General features: G+C 34.3%; 2 long non-coding RNA genes across 4 annotated transcripts; both read left to right on the top strand.

Moving 5' to 3' along the window:
- The first annotated feature begins 1,639 nt into the window (after window positions 1-1,639).
- LOC127011826 (uncharacterized) lies at window positions 1,640-14,145 on the top strand. Of its 3 annotated transcripts, none has more exons than XR_007765219.1 (2): window positions 1,640-1,857; window positions 13,809-14,145. It is a non-coding gene; the product is annotated as an uncharacterized LOC127011826 (long non-coding RNA). The 3 variants fall into 3 exon arrangements; XR_007765218.1 differs by lacking the exon at window positions 1,640-1,857 and adding an exon at window positions 5,752-5,966; XR_007765217.1 differs by lacking the exon at window positions 1,640-1,857 and adding an exon at window positions 9,861-10,075.
- An 8,682-nt stretch (window positions 14,146-22,827) lies between these two features.
- Window positions 22,828-23,744, top strand: LOC127011822 (uncharacterized). The gene is made up of 2 exons (XR_007765213.1): window positions 22,828-23,388; window positions 23,443-23,744. It is a non-coding gene; the product is annotated as an uncharacterized LOC127011822 (long non-coding RNA).
- Window positions 23,745-24,160: the final 416 nt, after the last annotated feature.

Genomic DNA, 24,160 nt, shown 5'->3' with positions numbered 1-24,160 from the left:
CACCGTTTAGATAAAAAAAAGGCAAAGTAAATTAATAAAAAAAATTCACTGCACAGAGGCTTTACTTTAACTAATGTTGTTAACATAAACTTAAAAACAATCACTATGCGCTTGAAAACAAACAGATAATGTCAAAACACAACAAAAAAATACTTTTATGAAAAAATATTTATTAAATCCCGATGGTTGTTAATTGAAGGAACAAAAAGTTGGTGCGCAAGAGAAAAAAAGACCGTTCACTGTGAAAAAAAGTTGTGTTCCTACCTATCTATAAAAAAATGTTGCGCCCACATTTAAACCCATAATGCTTACATCTGTCTGCTGCCCACATTATCATATTTTGAAATAGCGGATAGGGTGCGCTCTGCTGCTTGTATATCTCCATCTACCTTTTGCTCTCTTCAGCTTTGTCGAGGCACTTTACTAAAGCTTTTTATCTTATTTTACGTTGAGTCACAATTAAAAAAATCAAGGGGCTTACATTTTTTTACTGAATGCTTAAAAGTAGCTATTAAAAGCGGTTGCGGAGGTTTTTTAGGCGGTTTTAAATGTATTTTGTATGAGTTGTTTTTAATTTCAAGCGTATACTCATCCCATAATCAGTGTGTTTGGTATTCCACGGGAATATACGGGAGCGGTTTTCGCAGCGGAGGTTTGGACGCTGCCGAGACTGCCGCTAGTTTTTCTAGTTTTTCTTATATGTTATACGATTCTTTTGGGGAGTGTGTCTAGGAAAAATGAGCTGAAGAATCACTTTAATCAGGGCTGAGGATATCGAAATTGTTTGTGTCTACGATAAAGTTAGACGGGTGTGTATAGAAAAATTAGTTAGTGGGATCACTTTAAGGTTTATGTTTTAAATTTCTTATTGGGAACACTTTTTAGGGTTTATATCTAAAGGCCACCCAATAATATTTATGTGTAGGATAAGAAGTTTAGTTTTAAGAATTTCTTAAAACGGTTCACTGAAGCGGAAAATTTTACCGAATTTCAAATTCTGCCTTTTCCCGTATATTCCCACTACTCGACTGAAAAAGGCAAAAAAACGACGATGACATCCGATACCCTAAATAGTATACCCCCTCACTAAAAGTGATATTGCTTATTGCTGCTTTAATATCTCCATTTTTATTTTTCTCCCTCAAGCTGAGTAACGGGTATCTGATAGTCGAGGCACTCGACTATAGCGTTTTCCTTGTTTTTTCATAAATCTATTATTATTATTCTAAAAATTCCAATGAAAGGCAAATAATAAAGTTTTCGGAGTTGTCCTAATCGGATATTTTTTCGTCTTCTTTCTAGCATGGTTTACGTAACGGGTAAAATGGTCGAATAATGAAAAGAAAAAAGTTATTTGATTTATACTAGATTCGTCGGAAAGTATGTATCGGAAAGTATCTAGCCATGTCCGTATGAACGCTGAGATCTCGGAAACTGTAAAAGCAAGAAGAGTAAGATTTAGAATGTAGATTCCTATTCACCGCAACGGCGACTCTTCGCCAGCCGCTACTAATACCTAAGTATATTCATAAGCTTTGACCGCTGCCGGCGTCTCTGGCGGCGCTGCTATACTTTTATGAGCCGAACAAGAAATGTGATAGAGTTAAGATTCATTCAATAAAGAGAGCTCTAGAAGAAAACACTCTGCTGTCTGTGTTGTTATTTTAAAATGCCAGGGAGACTATTGAAAAAAAAATAACCTGGAATATTACAAGGCGCCCGTGACAGGACATCAGGAGATTGCAAGACCTAGGACAACCGAGCATTGAAAATAAAGTATTGGAAAAATCTGATTACCTGGTGAAAATCGAACTGGAGGAACAAAATAAAAATATGGAGGCCAATGGAAAAAACTGAGTGAGTAGAGATAGAACCTGAACCCATAGGCCCCGGACAGCAGCAGCAGAATCTACAAGTGTGGGGGCAAACCGTGGGTCCGGCGACGACCAGCTGATGCAGCATAGAAGAAACAATATATCACATGGAGGACCTAAGAGATAATTTAAAATACAAATATATATGTAAAAGGAAAATATTGTAAACTTGAGCGGAATTCTTTCCGCCCAATAGCAGTATAGCCCGTAAAGCTATACGAACAAATAGGACAACAGGACAAATAGGAAAACTGTGAAAAATATACAATAATAATAATAACAGAATAAAAAAGTTATATGAACACAATGGGATTGATCGATACGAAAACAATGGACTCCAAACAAATGTACAAATGTCATTGATAAAATAGCATCGACAAATATCGATCCCCATTTAACAAATATATTTTTAATGATAATTGTCATAATTTTGTGCGGACACCTATTACACAATAAGTGTCTAACAAAAAGGGCCCTAAGCCAAGAAAACGATCTAGATAAGATCTAATTGCATATACGCATATATACAGAAAATATAATAAATAAAAAAATATAAATAATATATTATATATATTAATTAAATTTTTCTTATTAATTGTTTAAGTAATGAGAAAGGAATCGATTTTGGTTGTCAAAATAACATCTTTTCTGAATAATGTAATTAACAGAATACAAATAATGATAATAAATAAAAACGAACAAAATATATGATCGTAAAACGTTCATAGGTGGCGACGAGATGACTGTGCAAGCTAGCGGGGAAGAGGTTCAACAGTGATACACCGTCGCCCTTTTAGTACTACAATAACCAATTACAAGATAGACATCTATAACCGCGTAGTGCAACAACTACCTTTCAGTCATATATGTTAGGTTTCTGTTAATATGCATAGAGTACACCGTAAGCTTTGTAAGCCACCGCAGAAGTGGAAGAACGAAAAGAGCAATTAAACTGCAAATTTGCATAGAACAAGTCGGTTTTAAAATCAATTTTATCAGGTGTGCCACCGAAATCACTTAGCCAGCTAAATTATATATCTCAGCGTCATATCTCTGCGTACGGTGGAAATAATTGTTATACCCTTGCGGAGGGTATTATGATTTCAGTCAGAAGTTTGCAACGCAGTGAAGGAGACGTTTCCGAATCAATAAGGTATTTATATTCTTCATCACTAGACGAGTCGATCGGGCGATGTACGTCCGTCTGTCCGTCCTTTTCTACGCAAACTAATATCTCACAATTTAAGCTATCGGTCTGAAACTTTCCCAAAAGTCTTCGTTCTTTTGTAGGTAGTATATAAGTCGGAACCAGCCGGATCGTACAACTATATCTTATAGCTCCCATATAGTAAACGAAAAAAAAATATATTTTAATTATATATTTGGTGCTTTTAACACATATCCTCCTTTGCTTGAAAATAAAATTTTTTAATTAATTCAGAATTTGGAATTTCAGTTTTTTTGAAGTCGGACGACTATATCATATAGCTGCCATAGGAACGATCGGAAAATTGATGGGAAAATAATAAGAAACAAATTAATATTCGGTGTTTTTTGACATATTATCTTATAATTTTGGGAATATGATTATTGAACTTTTGTAAATTTCGAATTAAATTAAATAAAAATATAGCCATGTTGGGTAACTGATAGATTTACTCTTTGTGTTAACAGTATTATAAAACTGTTTTGGAAATAGTGTAAACAGAGTCTTGCAACGAGCAAAATTGTTTATATAAGACTGGGCGTTAAGCAACGTAAAATCAAACCGGGCATATATATATTTCGCAGAGGCAGAGTGTAATCCAAAAGCTCAAAACTTTTTCTACAGTCAGACTTAATTTTTTAATCATTTAATTAAATTTAGGCCACTTAAACCACTTAGTTTAGGTTAAGATTGTAGAATACTAAATACTTATCCTTATTCATTAAAATATATATAAATAGCCTGTCATATTAATGATGTGGTTCTTCAGGTATCGTATTTGCAGAGATTCTGAGACTGCAAATACTGGAGACTGGAAACAGCGCATTAATCTAGAAAACGTCCTATCATTTTGAACACAGTTTACTTGAAATAACGAGGCGTCCAACAAAGAAAATCATGCTAATAACAAAGAATTGTACGTTGTAGGTATATTAAAGCTACGTAAACGATCCCTATCTGAAAGTTATTTGAGGTTGTCTGGATAGCATACAAGTGATTCGCATATATTGGGAATTCAAATGACCGCGGAATATAGAAACATGTTATGAAAATATTACTATCAGAAGGTAATCGGAAGGATGACGTTTCTTTCTTTGAGAATTAGTACTCCAAAAGTTAATTTTGAGTCAACTGCTTTCAAAACTGCACCTCTATGTCGCGACGGACATAAGCGGGTAACTACCGTTTAGACTGTAGGCGGTCCAAACACCGTTTAGATAAAAAAAAGGCAAAGTAAATTAATAAAAAAAATTCACTGCACAGAGGCTTTACTTTAACTAATGTTGTTAACATAAACTTAAAAACAATCACTATGCGCTTGAAAACAAACAGATAATGTCAAAACACAACAAAAAAATACTTTTATGAAAAAATATTTATTAAATGGTGGTTGTTAATTGAAGGAACAAAAAGTTGGTGCGCAAAAGAAAAAAAGACCGTTAAAAGAAAGTTGTGTTCCTACCTATCTGTAAAAAAATGTTGCGCCCACATTTAAACCCATAATGCTTAAATCTGTCTGCTGCCCACATTATCATATTTTGAAATAGCGGATAGGTGGCGCTCTGCTGCTTGTATATCTCCATCTACCTTTTGCTCTCTTCAGCTTTGTCGAGGCACTTTACTAAAGCTTTTTATCTTATTTTACGTTGAGTCACAATTAAAAAAATCAAGGGGCTTACATTTTTTTACTGAATGCTTAAAAGTAGCTATTAAAAGCGGTTGCGGAGGTTTTTTAGGCGGTTTTAAATGTATTTTGTATGAGTTGTTTTTAATTTCAAGCGTATACTCATCCCATAATCAGTGTGTTTGGTATTCCACGGGAATATACGGGAGCGGTTTTCGCAGCGGAGGTTTGGACGCTGCCGAGACTGCCGCTGCGATGACCGCCACTGCGATCTTATACTCTAGTTTTTCTTATATGTTATACGATTCTTTTGAGGAGTGTGTCTAGGAAAAATGAGCTGAAGAATCACTTTAATCAGGGCTGAGGATATCGAAATTGTTTGTGTCTACGATAAAGTTAGACGGGTGTGTATAGAAAAATTAGTTAGTGGGATCACTTTAAGGTTTATGTTTTAAATTTCTTATTGGGAACACTTTTCAGGGTTTATATCTAAAGGCCACCCAATAATATTTATGTGTAGGATAAGAAGTTTAGTTTTAAGAATTTCTTAAAACGGTTCACTGAAGCGGAAAATTTTACCGAATTTCAAATTCTGCCTTTTCCCGTATATTCCCACTACTCGACTGAAAAAGGCAAAAAAACGACGATGACATCCGATACCCTAAATAGTATACCCCCTCACTAAAAGTGATATTGCTTATTGCTGCTTTTATATCTCCATTTTTATTTTTCTCCCTCAAGCTGAGTAACGGGTATCCTTGTTTTTTCATAAATCTACTATTATTATTCTAATCTAATCTATCTAGCCATGTCCGTATGAACGCTGAGATCTCGGAAACTGTAAAAGCGAGAAGAGTAAGATTTAGAATGTAGATTCCTATTCACCGCAACGGCGACTCTTCGCCAGCCGCTACTAATACCTAAGTATATTCATAAGCTTTGACCGCTGCCGGCGTCTCTGGCGGCGCTGCTATACTTTTATGAGCCGAACAAGAAATGTGATAGAGTTAAGATTCATTCAATAAAGAGAGCTCTAGAAGAAAACACTCTGCTGTCTGTGTTGTTATTTTAAAATGCCAGGGAGACTATTGAAAAAAAAATAACCTGGAATATTACAAGGCGCCCGTGACAGGACATCAGGAGATTGCAAGACCTAGGACAACCGAGCATTGAAAATAAAGTATTGGAAAAATCTGATTACCTGGTGAAAATCGAACTGGAGGAACAAAATAAAAATATGGAGGCCAATGGAAAAAACTGAGTGAGTAGAGATAGAACCTGAACCCATAGGCCCCGGACAGCAGCAGCAGAATCTACAAGTGTGGGGGCAAACCGTGGGTCCGGCGACGACCAGCTGATGCAGCATAGAAGAAACAATATATCACATGGAGGACCTAAGAGATAATTTAAAATACAAATATATATGTAAAAGGAAAATATTGTAAACTTGAGCGGAATTCTTTCCGCCCAATAGCAGTATAGCCCGTAAAGCTATACGAACAAATAGGACAACAGGACAAATAGGAAAACTGTGAAAAATATACAATAATAATAATAACAGAATAAAAAAGTTATATGAACACAATGGGATTGATCGATACGAAAACAATGGACTCCAAACAAATGTACAAATGTCATTGATAAAATAGCATCGACAAATATCGATCCCCATTTAACAAATATATTTTTAATGATAATTGTCATAATTTTGTGCGGACACCTATTACACAATAAGTGTCTAACAAAAAGGGCCCTAAGCCAAGAAAACGATCTAGATAAGATCTAATTGCATATACGCATATATACAGAAAATATAATAAATAAAAAAATATAAATAATATATTATATATATTAATTAAATTTTTCTTATTAATTGTTTAAGTAATGAGAAAGGAATCGATTTTGGTTGTCAAAATAACATCTTTTCTGAATAATGTAATTAACAGAATACAAATAATGATAATAAATAAAAACGAACAAAATATATGATCGTAAAACGTTCATAGGTGGCGACGAGATGACTGTGCAAGCTAGCGGGGAAGAGGTTCAACAGTGATACACCGTCGCCCTTTTAGTACTACAATAACCAATTACAAGATAGACATCTATAACCGCGTAGTGCAACAACTACCTTTCAGTCATATATGTTAGGTTTCTGTTAATATGCATAGAGTACACCGTAAGCTTTGTAAGCCACCGCAGAAGTGGAAGAACGAAAAGAGCAATTAAACTGCAAATTTGCATAGAACAAGTCGGTTTTAAAATCAATTTTATCAGGTGTGCCACCGAAATCACTTAGCCAGCTAAATTATATATCTCAGCGTCATATCTCTGCGTACGGTGGAAATAATTGTTATACCCTTGCGGAGGGTATTATGATTTCAGTCAGAAGTTTGCAACGCAGTGAAGGAGACGTTTCCGAATCAATAAGGTATTTATATTCTTCATCACTAGACGAGTCGATCGGGCGATGTACGTCCGTCTGTCCGTCCTTTTCTACGCAAACTAATATCTCACAATTTAAGCTATCGGTCTGAAACTTTCCCAAAAGTCTTCGTTCTTTTGTAGGTAGTATATAAGTCGGAACCAGCCGGATCGTACAACTATATCTTATAGCTCCCATATAGTAAACGAAAAAAAAATATATTTTAATTATATATTTGGTGCTTTTAACACATATCCTCCTTTGCTTGAAAATAAAATTTTTTAATTAATTCAGAATTTGGAATTTCAGTTTTTTTGAAGTCGGACGACTATATCATATAGCTGCCATAGGAACGATCGGAAAATTGATGGGAAAATAATAAGAAACAAATTAATATTCGGTGTTTTTTGACATATTATCTTATAATTTTGGGAATATGATTATTGAACTTTTGTAAATTTCGAATTAAATTAAATAAAAATATAGCCATGTTGGGTAACTGATAGATTTACTCTTTGTGTTAACAGTATTATAAAACTGTTTTGGAAATAGTGTAAACAGAGTCTTGCAACGAGCAAAATTGTTTATATAAGACTGGGCGTTAAGCAACGTAAAATCAAACCGGGCATATATATATTTCGCAGAGGCAGAGTGTAATCCAAAAGCTCAAAACTTTTTCTACAGTCAGACTTAATTTTTTAATCATTTAATTAAATTTAGGCCACTTAAACCACTTAGTTTAGGTTAAGATTGTAGAATACTAAATACTTATCCTTATTCATTAAAATATATATAAATAGCCTGTCATATTAATGATGTGGTTCTTCAGGTATCGTATTTGCAGAGATTCTGAGACTGCAAATACTGGAGACTGGAAACAGCGCATTAATCTAGAAAACGTCCTATCATTTTGAACACAGTTTACTTGAAATAACGAGGCGTCCAACAAAGAAAATCATGCTAATAACAAAGAATTGTACGTTGTAGGTATATTAAAGCTACGTAAACGATCCCTATCTGAAAGTTATTTGAGGTTGTCTGGATAGCATACAAGTGATTCGCATATATTGGGAATTCAAATGACCGCGGAATATAGAAACATGTTATGAAAATATTACTATCAGAAGGTAATCGGAAGGATGACGTTTCTTTCTTTGAGAATTAGTACTCCAAAAGTTAATTTTGAGTCAACTGCTTTCAAAACTGCACCTCTATGTCGCGACGGACATAAGCGGGTAACTACCGTTTAGACTGTAGGCGGTCCAAACACCGTTTAGATAAAAAAAAGGCAAAGTAAATTAATAAAAAAAATTCACTGCACAGAGGCTTTACTTTAACTAATGTTGTTAACATAAACTTAAAAACAATCACTATGCGCTTGAAAACAAACAGATAATGTCAAAACACAACAAAAAAATACTTTTATGAAAAAATATTTATTAAATGGTGGTTGTTAATTGAAGGAACAAAAAGTTGGTGCGCAAAAGAAAAAAAGACCGTTAAAAGAAAGTTGTGTTCCTACCTATCTGTAAAAAAATGTTGCGCCCACATTTAAACCCATAATGCTTAAATCTGTCTGCTGCCCACATTATCATATTTTGAAATAGCGGATAGGTGGCGCTCTGCTGCTTGTATATCTCCATCTACCTTTTGCTCTCTTCAGCTTTGTCGAGGCACTTTACTAAAGCTTTTTATCTTATTTTACGTTGAGTCACAATTAAAAAAATCAAGGGGCTTACATTTTTTTACTGAATGCTTAAAAGTAGCTATTAAAAGCGGTTGCGGAGGTTTTTTAGGCGGTTTTAAATGTATTTTGTATGAGTTGTTTTTAATTTCAAGCGTATACTCATCCCATAATCAGTGTGTTTGGTATTCCACGGGAATATACGGGAGCGGTTTTCGCAGCGGAGGTTTGGACGCTGCCGAGACTGCCGCTGCGATGACCGCCACTGCGATCTTATACTCTAGTTTTTCTTATATGTTATACGATTCTTTTGAGGAGTGTGTCTAGGAAAAATGAGCTGAAGAATCACTTTAATCAGGGCTGAGGATATCGAAATTGTTTGTGTCTACGATAAAGTTAGACGGGTGTGTATAGAAAAATTAGTTAGTGGGATCACTTTAAGGTTTATGTTTTAAATTTCTTATTGGGAACACTTTTCAGGGTTTATATCTAAAGGCCACCCAATAATATTTATGTGTAGGATAAGAAGTTTAGTTTTAAGAATTTCTTAAAACGGTTCACTGAAGCGGAAAATTTTACCGAATTTCAAATTCTGCCTTTTCCCGTATATTCCCACTACTCGACTGAAAAAGGCAAAAAAACGACGATGACATCCGATACCCTAAATAGTATACCCCCTCACTAAAAGTGATATTGCTTATTGCTGCTTTTATATCTCCATTTTTATTTTTCTCCCTCAAGCTGAGTAACGGGTATCCTTGTTTTTTCATAAATCTACTATTATTATTCTAATCTAATCTATCTAGCCATGTCCGTATGAACGCTGAGATCTCGGAAACTCTAAAAGCGAGAAGAGTAAGATTTAGAATGTAGATTCCTATTCACCGCAACGGCGACTCTTCGCCAGCCGCTACTAATACCTAAGTATATTCATAAGCTTTGACCGCTGCCGGCGTCTCTGGCGGCGCTGCTATACTTTTATGAGCCGAACAAGAAATGTGATAGAGTTAAGATTCATTCAATAAAGAGAGCTCTAGAAGAAAACACTCTGCTGTCTGTGTTGTTATTTTAAAATGCCAGGGAGACTATTGAAAAAAAAATAACCTGGAATATTACAAGGCGCCCGTGACAGGACATCAGGAGATTGCAAGACCTAGGACAACCGAGCATTGAAAATAAAGTATTGGAAAAATCTGATTACCTGGTGAAAATCGAACTGGAGGAACAAAATAAAAATATGGAGGCCAATGGAAAAAACTGAGTGAGTAGAGATAGAACCTGAACCCATAGGCCCCGGACAGCAGCAGCAGAATCTACAAGTGTGGGGGCAAACCGTGGGTCCGGCGACGACCAGCTGATGCAGCATAGAAGAAACAATATATCACATGGAGGACCTAAGAGATAATTTAAAATACAAATATATATGTAAAAGGAAAATATTGTAAACTTGAGCGGAATTCTTTCCGCCCAATAGCAGTATAGCCCGTAAAGCTATACGAACAAATAGGACAACAGGACAAATAGGAAAACTGTGAAAAATATACAATAATAATAATAACAGAATAAAAAAGTTATATGAACACAATGGGATTGATCGATACGAAAACAATGGACTCCAAACAAATGTACAAATGTCATTGATAAAATAGCATCGACAAATATCGATCCCCATTTAACAAATATATTTTTAATGATAATTGTCATAATTTTGTGCGGACACCTATTACACAATAAGTGTCTAACAAAAAGGGCCCTAAGCCAAGAAAACGATCTAGATAAGATCTAATTGCATATACGCATATATACAGAAAATATAATAAATAAAAAAATATAAATAATATATTATATATATTAATTAAATTTTTCTTATTAATTGTTTAAGTAATGAGAAAGGAATCGATTTTGGTTGTCAAAATAACATCTTTTCTGAATAATGTAATTAACAGAATACAAATAATGATAATAAATAAAAACGAACAAAATATATGATCGTAAAACGTTCATAGGTGGCGACGAGATGACTGTGCAAGCTAGCGGGGAAGAGGTTCAACAGTGATACACCGTCGCCCTTTTAGTACTACAATAACCAATTACAAGATAGACATCTATAACCGCGTAGTGCAACAACTACCTTTCAGTCATATATGTTAGGTTTCTGTTAATATGCATAGAGTACACCGTAAGCTTTGTAAGCCACCGCAGAAGTGGAAGAACGAAAAGAGCAATTAAACTGCAAATTTGCATAGAACAAGTCGGTTTTAAAATTAATTTTATCAGGGGTGCCACCGAAATCGCTTAGCCAGCTAAATTATATATCTCAGCGTCATATCTCTGCGTACGGTGGAAATAATTGTTATACCCTTGCGGAGGGTATTATGATTTCAGTCAGAAGTTTGCAACGCAGTGAAGGAGACGTTTCCGACTCAATAAGGTATTTATATTCTTCATCACTAGACGAGTCGATCGGGCGATGTACGTCCGTCTGTCCGTCCTTTTCTACGCAAACTAATATCTCACAATTTAAGCTATCGGTCTGAAACTTTCCCAAAAGTCTTCGTTCTTTTGTAGGTAGTATATAAGTCGGAACCAGCCGGATCGTACAACTATATCTTATAGCTCCCATATAGTAAACGAAAAAAAAATATATTTTAATTATATATTTGGTGCTTTTAACACATATCCTCCTTTGCTTGAAAATAAAATTTTTTAATTAATTCAGAATTTGGAATTTCAGTTTTTTTGAAGTCGGACGACTATATCATATAGCTGCCATAGGAACGATCGGAAAATTGATGGGAAAATAATAAGAAACAAATTAATATTCGGTGTTTTTTGACATATTATCTTATAATTTTGGGAATATGATTATTGAACTTTTGTAAATTTCGAATTAAATTAAATAAAAATATAGCCATGTTGGGTAACTGATAGATTTACTCTTTGTGTTAACAGTATTATAAAACTGTTTTGGAAATAGTGTAAACAGAGTCTTGCAACGAGCAAAATTGTTTATATAAGACTGGGCGTTAAGCAACGTAAAATCAAACCGGGCATATATATATTTCGCAGAGGCAGAGTGTAATCCAAAAGCTCAAAACTTTTTCTACAGTCAGACTTAATTTTTTAATCATTTAATTAAATTTAGGCCACTTAAACCACTTAGTTTAGGTTAAGATTGTAGAATACTAAATACTTATCCTTATTCATTAAAATATATATAAATAGCCTGTCATATTAATGATGTGGTTCTTCAGGTATCGTATTTGCAGAGATTCTGAGACTGCAAATACTGGAGACTGGAAACAGCGCATTAATCTAGTAAACGTCCTATCATTTTGGACACAGTTTACTTGAGATAACAAGGCGTTCAATAAAGAAAATCATGCTAATAACAAAGAATTGTACGTTGTAGGTATATTAAAGCTACGTAAACGATCCCTATCTGAAAGTTATTTGAGGTTGTCTGGATAGCATACAAGTGATTCGCATATATTGGGAATTCAAATGACCGCGGAATATAGAAACATGTTATGAAAATATTACTATCAGAAGGTAATCGGAAGGATGACGTTTCTTTCTTTGAGAATTAGTACTCCAAAAGTTAATTTTGAGTCAACTGCTTTCAAAACTGCACCTCTATGTCGCGACGGACATAAGCGGGTAACTACCGTTTAGACTGTAGGCGGTCCAAACACCGTTTAGATAAAAAAAAGGCAAAGTAAATTAATAAAAAAAATTCACTGCACAGAGGCTTTACTTTAACTAATGTTGTTAACATAAACTTAAAAACAATCACTATGCGCTTGAAAACAAACAGATAATGTCAAAACACAACAAAAAAATACTTTTATGAAAAAATATTTATTAAATCCCGATGGTTGTTAATTGAAGGAACAAAAAGTTGGTGCGCAAGAGAAAAAAAGACCGTTCACTGTGAAAAAAAGTTGTGTTCCTACCTATCTATAAAAAAATGTTGCGCCCACATTTAAACCCATAATGCTTACATCTGTCTGCTGCCCACATTATCATATTTTGAAATAGCGGATAGGGTGCGCTCTGCTGCTTGTATATCTCCATCTACCTTTTGCTCTCTTCAGCTTTGTCGAGGCACTTTACTAAAGCTTTTTATCTTATTTTACGTTGAGTCACAATTAAAAAAATCAAGGGGCTTACATTTTTTTACTGAATGCTTAAAAGTAGCTATTAAAAGCGGTTGCGGAGGTTTTTTAGGCGGTTTTAAATGTATTTTGTATGAGTTGTTTTTAATTTCAAGCGTATACTCATCCCATAATCAGTGTGTTTGGTATTCCACGGGAATATACGGGAGCGGTTTTCGCAGCGGAGGTTTGGACGCTGCCGAGACTGCCGCTAGTTTTTCTAGTTTTTCTTATATGTTATACGATTCTTTTGGGGAGTGTGTCTAGGAAAAATGAGCTGAAGAATCACTTTAATCAGGGCTGAGGATATCGAAATTGTTTGTGTCTACGATAAAGTTAGACGGGTGTGTATAGAAAAATTAGTTAGTGGGATCACTTTAAGGTTTATGTTTTAAATTTCTTATTGGGAACACTTTTTAGGGTTTATATCTAAAGGCCACCCAATAATATTTATGTGTAGGATAAGAAGTTTAGTTTTAAGAATTTCTTAAAACGGTTCACTGAAGCGGAAAATTTTACCGAATTTCAAATTCTGCCTTTTCCCGTATATTCCCACTACTCGACTGAAAAAGGCAAAAAAACGACGATGACATCCGATACCCTAAATAGTATACCCCCTCACTAAAAGTGATATTGCTTATTGCTGCTTTAATATCTCCATTTTTATTTTTCTCCCTCAAGCTGAGTAACGGGTATCTGATAGTCGAGGCACTCGACTATAGCGTTTTCCTTGTTCTTTCATAAATCTATTATTATTATTCTAAAAATTCCAATGAAAGGCAAATAATAAAGTTTTCGGAGTTGTCCTAATCGGATATTTTTTCGTCTTCTTTCTAGCATGGTTTACGTAACGGGTAAAATGGTCGAATAATGAAAAGAAAAAAGTTATTTGATTTATACTAGATTCGTCGGAAAGTATGTATCGGAAAGTATCTAGCCATGTCCGTATGAACGCTGAGATCTCGGAAACTGTAAAAGCAAGAAGAGTAAGATTTAGAATGTAGATTCCTATTCACCGCAACGGCGACTCTTCGCCAGCCGCTACTAATACCTAAGTATATTCATAAGCTTTGACCGCTGCCGGCGTCTCTGGCGGCGCAGCTATACTTTTATGAGCCGAACAAGAAATGTAATAGAGTTAAGATTCATTCAATAAAGAGAGCTCTAAACACTCTGCTGTCTGTGTTGTTATTTTAAAATGCCAGGGAGACTATTGAAAAAAAAATAACCTGGAATATTACAAGGCGCCCGTGACAGGACATCAGGAGATTGCAAGACCTAGGACAACCGAGCATTGAAAATAAAGTATTGGAAAAATCTGATTACCTGGTGAAAATCGAACTGGAGGAACAAAATAAAAATATGGAGGCCAATGGAAAAAACTGAGTGAGTAGAGATAGAACCTGAGCCCATAGGCCCCGGACAGCAGCAGCAGAATCTACAAGTGTGGGGGCAAACCGTGGGTCCGGCGACGACCAGCTGATGCAGCATAGAAGAAACAATATATCACATGGAGGACCTAAGAGATAATTTAAAATACAAATATATATGTAAAAGGAAAATATTGTAAACTTGAGCGGAATTCTTTCCGCCCAATAGCAGTATAGCCCGTAAAGCTATACGAACAAATAGGACAACAGGACAAATAGGAAAACTGTGAAAAATATACAATAATAATAATAACAGAATAAAAAAGTTATATGAACACAATGGGATTGATCGATACGAAAACAATGGACTCCAAACAAATGTACAAATGTCATTGATAAAATAGCATCGACAAATATCGATCCCCATTTAACAAATATATTTTTAATGATAATTGTCATAATTTTGTGCGGACACCTATTACACAATAAGTGTCTAACAAAAAGGGCCCTAAGCCAAGAAAACGATCTAGATAAGATCTAATTGCATATACGCATATATACAGAAAATATAATAAATAAAAAAATATAAATAATATATTATATATATTAATTAAATTTTTCTTATTAATTGTTTAAGTAATGAGAAAGGAATCGATTTTGGTTGTCAAAATAACATCTTTTCTGAATAATGTAATTAACAGAATACAAATAATGATAATAAATAAAAACGAACAAAATATATGATCGTAAAACGTTCATAGGTGGCGACGAGATGACTGTGCAAGCTAGCGGGGAAGAGGTTCAACAGTGATACACCGTCGCCCTTTTAGTACTACAATAACCAATTACAAGATAGACATCTATAACCGCGTAGTGCAACAACTACCTTTCAGTCATATATGTTAGGTTTCTGTTAATATGCATAGAGTACACCGTAAGCTTTGTAAGCCACCGCAGAAGTGGAAGAACGAAAAGAGCAATTAAACTGCAAATTTGCATAGAACAAGTCGGTTTTAAAATCAATTTTATCAGGGGTGCCACCGAAATCGCTTAGCCAGCTAAATTATATATCTCAGCGTCATATCTCTGCGTACGGTGGAAATAATTGTTATACCCTTGCGGAGGGTATTATGATTTCAGTCAGAAGTTTGCAACGCAGTGAAGGAGACGTTTCCGACTCAATAAGGTATTTATATTCTTCATCACTAGACGAGTCGATCGGGCGATGTACGTCCGTCTGTCCGTCCTTTTCTACGCAAACTAATATCTCACAATTTAAGCTATCGGTCTGAAACTTTCCCAAAAGTCTTCGTTCTTTTACAGGTAGTATATAAGTCGGAACCAGCCAGATCGTGCAACTATATCTTATAGCTCCCATATAGTAAACGAAAAAAATATATTTTAATTATATATTTGGTGCTTTTAACACATATCCTTCTTTGCTTGAAAATAAAATTTTTTAGTTAATTCAAAATTTGGAATTTCAGTTTTTTTGAAGTCGGACGACTATATCACATAGCTGCCATAGGAACGATCGGAAAATTGATGGGAAAATAATAAGAAACAAATTAATATTCGGTGTTTTTTGACATATTATCTTATAATATTGGGAATATGATTATTGAACTTTTGTAAATTTCGAATTAAATTAAATAAAAATATAGCCATGTTGGGTAACTGATAGATTTACTCTTTGTGTTAACAGTATTATAAAACTGTTTTGGAAATAGTGTAAACAGAGTCTTGCAACGAGCAAAATTGTTTATATAAGACTGGGCGTTAAGCAACGTAAAATCAAACCGGGCATATATATATTTCGCAGAGGCAGAGTGTAATCCAAAAGCTCAAAACTTTTTCTACAGTCAGACTTAATTTTTTAATCATTTAATTAAATTTAGGCCACTTAAACCACTTAGTTTAGGTTAAGATTGTAGAATACTAAATACTTATCCTTATTCATTAAAATATATATAAATAGCCTGTCATATTAATGATGTGGTTCTTCAGGTATCGTATTTGCAGAGATTCTGAGACTGCAAATACTGGAGACTGGAAACAGCGCATTAATCTAGTAAACGTCCTATCATTTTGAACACAGTTTACTTGAGATAACAAGGCGTTCAATAAAGAAAATCATGCTAATAACAAAGAATTGTACGTTGTAGGTATATTAAAGCTACGTAAACGATCACTATCTGAAAGTTATTTGAGGTTGTCTGGATAGCATACAAGTGATTCGCATATATTGGGAATTCAAATGACCGCGGAATATAGGAACATGTTATGAAAATATTACTATCAGAAGGTAATCGGAAGGATGACGTTTCTTTCTTTGAGAATTAGTACTCCAAAAGTTAATTTTGAGTCAACTGCTTTCAAAACTGCACCTCTATGTCGCGACGGACATAAGCGGGTAACTACCGTTTAGACTGTAGGCGGTCCAAACACCGTTTAGATAAAAAAAAGGCAAAGTAAATTAATAAAAAAAATTCACTGCACAGAGGCTTTACTTTAACTAATGTTGTTAACATAAACTTAAAAACAATCACTATACGCTTGAAAACAAACCGATATTGTCAACACACAACAAAAAAATACTTTTATGAAAAAATATTTATTAAATCCCGATGGTTGTTAATTGAAGGAACAAAAAGTTGGTGCGCAAGAGAAAAAAAGACCGTTCACTGTGAAAAAAAGTTGTGTTCCTACCTATCTATAAAAAAATGTTGCGCCCACATTTAAACCCATAATGCTTAAATCTGTCTGCTGCCCACATTATCATATTTTGAAATAGCGGATAGGTGGCGCTCTGCTGCTTGTATATCTCCATCTACCTTTTGCTCTCTTCAGCTTTGTCGAGGCACTTTACTAAAGCTTTTTATCTTATTTTACGTTGAGTCACAATTAACAAAATCAAGGGGGCTTACATTTTTTTACTGAATGCTTAAAAGTAGCTATTAAAAGCGGTTGCGGAGGTTTTTTAGGCGGTTTTAAATGTATTTTGTATGAGTTGTTTTTAATTTCAAGCGTATACTCATCCCATAATCAGTGTGTTTGGTATTCCACGGGAATATACGGGAGCGGTTTTCGCAGCGGAGGTTTGGACGCTGCCGAGACTGCCGCTAGTTTTTCTAGTTTTTCTTATATGTTATACGATTCTTTTGGGGAGTGTGTCTAGGAAAAATGAGCTGAAGAATCACTTTAATCAGGGCTGAGGATATCGAAATTGTTTGTGTCTACGATAAAGTTAGACGGGTGTGTATAGAAAAATTAGTTAGTGGGATCACTTTAAGGTTTATGTTTTAAATTTCTTATTGGGAACACTTTTCAGGGTTTATATCTATCTACATACCCAATAATATTTATGTGTAGGATAAGAAGTTTAGTTTTAAGAATTTCTTAAAACGGTGCACTGAAGCGGAAAATTGTACCGAATTTCAAAATCTGCCTCCTCCCGTATATGCCCACTACTCGACTGAAAAAGGCAAAAAACGACGATGACCTCCGCTACCGTAAATAGTATACCCCCTCACTAAAAAAAAAATTAAAAATTTGGTGTCATTGGAAAGCATTTTTCAAGCCCTTTCCAATGGTATAATTTTCTCTGTTCTAAAATAAAAACTGCACATTTTGAAAAAAACTCACAAAATTAAAATTTCACACCTTCGCGCACAAGCAGTCATGAGCAAGGATTCGAGGGTAGGGGTGAGATTCAGGTTCGTGGGTACGCACGTTCACTTTCTCCTGCTCATTCTCAGAAGATAACGAGGGGTCACAATATTTGAAATGCAATACAAAGGGAGGGTTCCGTGGAATACCAAACACACTGATTCTGGGATGAGTATACGCTTGCAATTAAAAACAACTCATACAAAATACATTTAAAACCGCCTAAAAAACCTCCGCAACCGCTTTTAATAGCTACTCTTAGCTTAAGGCTTAGGAAATTCGAATGGTTGCATCGCGACATCTTATGCCAATGCTGGCCCGACTTTAACTGACCATTTCTTCATATCTTGCTTACACAGAGATTGCCTTTCCTTAACCTATGTCGAAGTTGCACACCGTCGATATTTACCTACATCTAGACCCCTCCTACACCACGTTCACCCCCAGTAACTTGTTATCAGTCCTTGTGTTCGTTTTCCTTCTAATAACCATTCTACTGGGCTATTGGGCTACTCCTTATGTTCGAGAACCAATCGGATTGGTTCTAGGAGTACAACATGCCTGTATGCACTCCCTGTAGATGTCAACCTGTTAAGTGAACATTCTGGACTATAAAAATGACACCACTCAAATTGCTCAGGATCAGTTCTTCAAATGCCTCAGTACTGCATACCTATGGATCTAACCGTAGAATTTATCGATTCGGAAAACGAGGTTGAGATTGACAACCTGGAATTACCACCCACGCAAGATTCTGATCTTGAAATAATCGAAAACTCGGATCTGGAACTTGTGCAGGTTTCCGAAGCAGAAGATTCGGTTGATCGCCTTCTACAAAGTGTATTTCAACCGGCTGCATCGTCGACCCAAAATAGGGACCCAGGAGTCTCTTGAGTGGAGCCAGTTTCCATTGGGGACTACTACGCAGGCTTTCTTGGAATCCCTTATCACACACGAAGAAGGTGAAGATGTATTTCAGTGTGCACAGGAATTTCAATTGGACGACGACCTATCCAGGCCAGAAGATGAGGTTTTTCCTAACGACGACCACATCTTTGAAGAACTTATGGGACCTCAACCGCCACCGACTAACCATTATTTAACTTTGCTGGATGATGGAGATGACGACGCATTACTAGATGTTTTATTTGACCTAGATTCTTAACTTTTTAATTATAAATACACCATGCATAAAGAAAAATAAAGTAAAAACTATTTTTAAATTAAGGGCTTATAATTGTTTTTTATTTATTGAACAATTTTTCTTTGCCTTACAAATACTTTTTAGCTCTGCGTTGTGAACCAATAGACGATGCATATTAAAGTCGTATCGCAACTAAATTTTCCGTACTTTAGGACAGAAATAACAATAATAAAAGGAGGATTTAGATTTCTGATAGGCGAAGTTGTGTATTTTTAATGTATGCGCTTTTAGACCGCTGCGAGTAGTAAAGGATTTTGTTTCTAAACACAACTCGCAATGGTACTTCACCATTTCGATGTTTTTAAAAATAAACTGATTTTTCTATAAAAAATATATCTTATATAGAATTTGAGGGACAATTCTTACGTTATATATACTAACTTTATTTTAACGCTATTGAAAGATTTATATAAATATAAAAAGAGATAGACATACTGATATGTATTTCTGACTTTATTCTCAAGTATTACATAGTTTGAATAAGTATTTTGGTGCATATAATGAAGACATATTGTTATCTCATTTACTCCACATGAATTGATAGAAGTGTATAGTTTTTGACAAGTAGAGAGACTTCTTAGAGACCTTAAATGACGTGAAGCCTGTGATTGGCTACACAAAAAGTGAAAATCTATGTATTGGATTTGAGTATAAGATCACTGGATGTAAGCTGAAAAAGACACCATATGGAACTAAAATAGCTCTGTATTTAACTGATAAGGACGATAAAGATGTTTGGATATTTCTACCTAAAAGTTATGTGAACAAATTTTCTACAAAGACACCATTTAGGAAATTAAATGAGAATGGAATAACTCATATGGTATATAAAGGAAAAGATCTGAACAGATATAGTTGTGCTCAAATTGAATTTTTATCAGTAAATAAGTAAAGTAAATAAGATTCTTCAATATAAAGAGCTGAGTTTTTAAATCCAACAACAGTCTTAAATCAGTCTCAAAAAGAAATAGTTTTCCTTAAAAATGTACGCTCAACAGATAGAACTATTCTTGATGCAATTTGAAGGCATGCTTTTCGAGCAACACCTACAAAGGATGGAGTTCCTAAAAGCTACTTTGGAGGATTTAGAGGAAAAAGAGTTGATCCATTCGAAGTTTGGATTCCATTATAAACTTTGTCCCTGGAGCGACGATGATGCCTGATCTGGACCAGACACATGTCAGTGTCATATGCTGCCTGCACTGAAAGAGGAAGCCCTTAGTCTAATGATTAAATATTATAAGTTAAACAAACGTATTGCTCCAAAACCATAAATAAAACGAATTAATTTTACTAAATATATATATGTTTTTTATTTTTTTAAATGGTTCTTAAACATTTTTATTATTAATTTATCATTAAATGAATAGTCGTTTTTCTTGAATTTTCTTAAAAAAGAATTTAGTGTTTTCTTTTTACTTTTAAAAAGACCGAACAGCATACAATAATGCCCGCAAGTGTTAGAAAAGTATCCCTGCAATTGTTGCTTATTAAAACAAAATTTATAAGCGTTAGATTTTAAAAATTTTAAAAATTCTTTTTTCTGGGGATATTGACCATATGAATCGAAAAATTCTGCTGACCTACGACTATCAAAATAAAATGCAATCCAATGAGTTCCAGGTTGATCTGAAGTATCGGTATTCGCAATTATTAGTGCGGGATACTTTAAAATAGTTTTTGGTAACCTATCAGAAAGAAAAACTCCTTTAAACTCCTTTTATAGATTTTGTCTTTGAATGCTTAGAAAGAAAATGTTCAATTTGTAAAGTATTAATTTTAAAAGAGCGTACGAATATTTCTATGGTTATCAATATCAATCATTGAATCGTATTCACAGTATACCAAGCAAGTAACTGCTTCAGCAAGTGGTTCCGAAAATCTTCCTTCGATTCTTATAGTACCTTGAGAGATTAAATTTGAACATATAGTTGAATTTGATTGATCAGCAGTTAAGTCAAAGGCTAATATAAAACTGTTTGAATCAAACATTTCCTTGGTAATTTGTAGTCCACGATCGTAATGTTTAATTCCACATGATCTAAAAAGCATATTATAACCTCTTGAGCTCTGAACCTTTTCAGCGTTCGAGTAATCGAACTCCAGAGCCTGGGAAGTAACTTGAACTCCGTTAACGAATAGGTTAAAGCGTTGAATTTTAAAATGTTTAAATTGAAATGGGTCTACGGCTCTGTTTCCTGAGTATGAGCGGCTCTTAACCATACAAAAGGCCAGAAAATTTGGTATTTGACCAATAACTGCGTTGTCTATCGACAGTGTATTGTTGATCGGATATATTGTAAATGATTTGACTTCAACCTTGCTGAATGGGTACAGAGTATTTTTTGTTTGTAAAACATGATGATGAGCCAATAAATTGCTTGGGTTAACTGTTATGTGGTTCATGAAAAGTTGTGCTTCAAGTATCTTTAAATTTGATTCAGTACCAGTTTCCATTAAATAAAACGCTGTTTTTTCATTATTGAAATTGATTCTTAAATCAACATTGTTAACAAGCAGTTTGATTTGATTGAAAATATCTCCATGAACTTTTCCGAATAACTCAACCTTGTTACTATTTTGAAACATATTTTTAAGGGTTTCATTCGAGTCCGGATAAACATATTTCCCTGCTGTTATTCTTCCAAAATTGGGAAAATAACCTTGGGAGGCCAAGTGACTTTCAGAGACGTCACTCCCATAGTTTAAAAATGCTTGCAAATAGTGATAATTATTATCACTTTGCGATACCAGTATAATTTAAAAAAAAACTGACGAACTTCTAAATATTGAATGTAGGATATTGTTTACGACACCAACAGCATTTCCTTCAATGCTGTTGTTATCATTTTTTTTAAGTTGCACAACAAGTCGTAAATAAACACTGGATAAATCTTGATACGTTTCACCATTTCCCAAGCAAACAAATTCGATTGAAGAGGCACCGTCCAAAGAAGCAATTGGGTTGTATGAGACTTCTTCAGTTCTTAGAATAGAACTTTGCGTGGGGTGTGCCGCAAACAAATCTAATTCACTTTTCATACATTCGATATGCGTACTTATTTTGCTTTAGAAGAAATATCTTTAATATTTAATTTTCTTGTTTATTTTTTTTTTATGTTGCGTTTGGGTATGTTTACGTGGTCGTTCAGGTGTATAATGAAGTCGTTTTTTCCTATTACCTTGCCTTTTATTTCTTTTTCCACTTCCACTTTGAAAACGGGTAATTTTATCAATTGCTTTATTTGAAAGATTTTGTAAAGTAATTTTACTTTGTTCTTGAATTATATTTCTTAGCGGCTTTCAATTCATTTATTACGGCCTTACCAGTCTCAGCGGCCTGATTTTTTATAGTAGTTATGCCCGAAAGAAAAAGTAATTAAAAAGACCGCTAAAAAATTTCCGATTCCTCGTTCTTGTTGCACTATATGCGGAGATATGTAAAGACTTCCGATGTTGCTTAAGCCCCCACCACACTGATTTACATAATAATCCTGATAAGATTTCACCATGATGACTATTTTGGTTCTAAATAAATAATATTTGGGTATGCATTATTTATAGTCCTGACCTTCTTTTTCTTCTAAAGTGAAGAGTTACGAAAATCGGAACAGCTGAAGTTTCAAATGGTACCTTATATCCATTGGAATCAGTAATGAGTATTGAGATTTCATTTGGCGACCATATGTCCAAAGGGTAATATTCAATATTTTTAAATTGAATATTTCTTTCCTTTCCATTAAAATGCATTACACGAAGACATCGCGGTCTTTTACTACCTACTGACCTTGGTTTTATTATGTCAGTGTAAATAAAAATCAATCCATTTTCAGGAATATTCGTTTGAACGGATAAATTTTTATACCTAAATGTTTCAGCATTTACAAGACTAACAAACTCGGTTTCTTCAACGACATTTTTATCTTGGTTAGGTGTATATTTAATGTAATTATTCAAATATATGTCTGAAATACCGACTCAGGAAATACATTCATTGAGTCATTACTTAAGAATGTGATAAAAATCTCATTTAAATAACCCATATTTGATATTTATGGAAGTTAATGATACGAAATCCAATTTAATTTATTTTTACCAGTTTGTACTGGATTTTTTGTTCTAACCGATCGCATTAACCTTTCACGTCCTGTTACATATTTAAAATTTTGATAAGGTAAAGTTTCCGTTTTCAATTAAATAGTTTTCCTTAAAAATGTACGCTCAACAGATAGAACTATTCTTGATGCAATTTGAAGGCATGCTTTTCGAGCAACACCTACAAAGGATGGAGTTCCTAAAAGCTACTTTGGAGGATTTAGAGGAAAAAGAGTTGATCCATTCGAAGTTTGGATTCCATTATAAACTTTGTCCCTGGAGCGACGATGATGCCTGATCTGGACCAGACACATGTCAGTGTCATATGCTGCCTGCACTGAAAGAGGAAGCCCTTAGTCTAATGATTAAATATTATAAGTTAAACAAACGTATTGCTCCAAAACCATAAATAAAACGAATTAATTTTACTAAATATATATATGTTTTTTATTTTTTTAAATGGTTCTTAAACATTTTTATTATTAATTTATCATTAAATGAATAGTCGTTTTTCTTGAATTTTCTTAAAAAAGAATTTAGTGTTTTCTTTTTACTTTTAAAAAGACCGAACAGCATACAATAATGCCCGCAAGTGTTAGAAAAGTATCCCTGCAATTGTTGCTTATTAAAACAAAATTTATAAGCGTTAGATTTTAAAAATTTTAAAAATTCTTTTTTCTGGGGATATTGACCATATGAATCGAAAAATTCTGCTGACCTACGACTATCAAAATAAAATGCAATCCAATGAGTTCCAGGTTGATCTGAAGTATCGGTATTCGCAATTATTAGTGCGGGATACTTTAAAATAGTTTTTGGTAACCTATCAGAAAGAAAAACTCCTTTAAACT

The sequence above is a fragment of the Drosophila biarmipes genome, unplaced genomic scaffold (genome assembly GCF_025231255.1).
Source record: "Drosophila biarmipes strain raj3 unplaced genomic scaffold, RU_DBia_V1.1 ptg000013l, whole genome shotgun sequence".
NCBI lineage: Eukaryota > Metazoa > Arthropoda > Insecta > Diptera > Drosophilidae > Drosophila > Drosophila biarmipes.
This window is presented reverse-complemented; position numbering and strand designations above follow the sequence as displayed.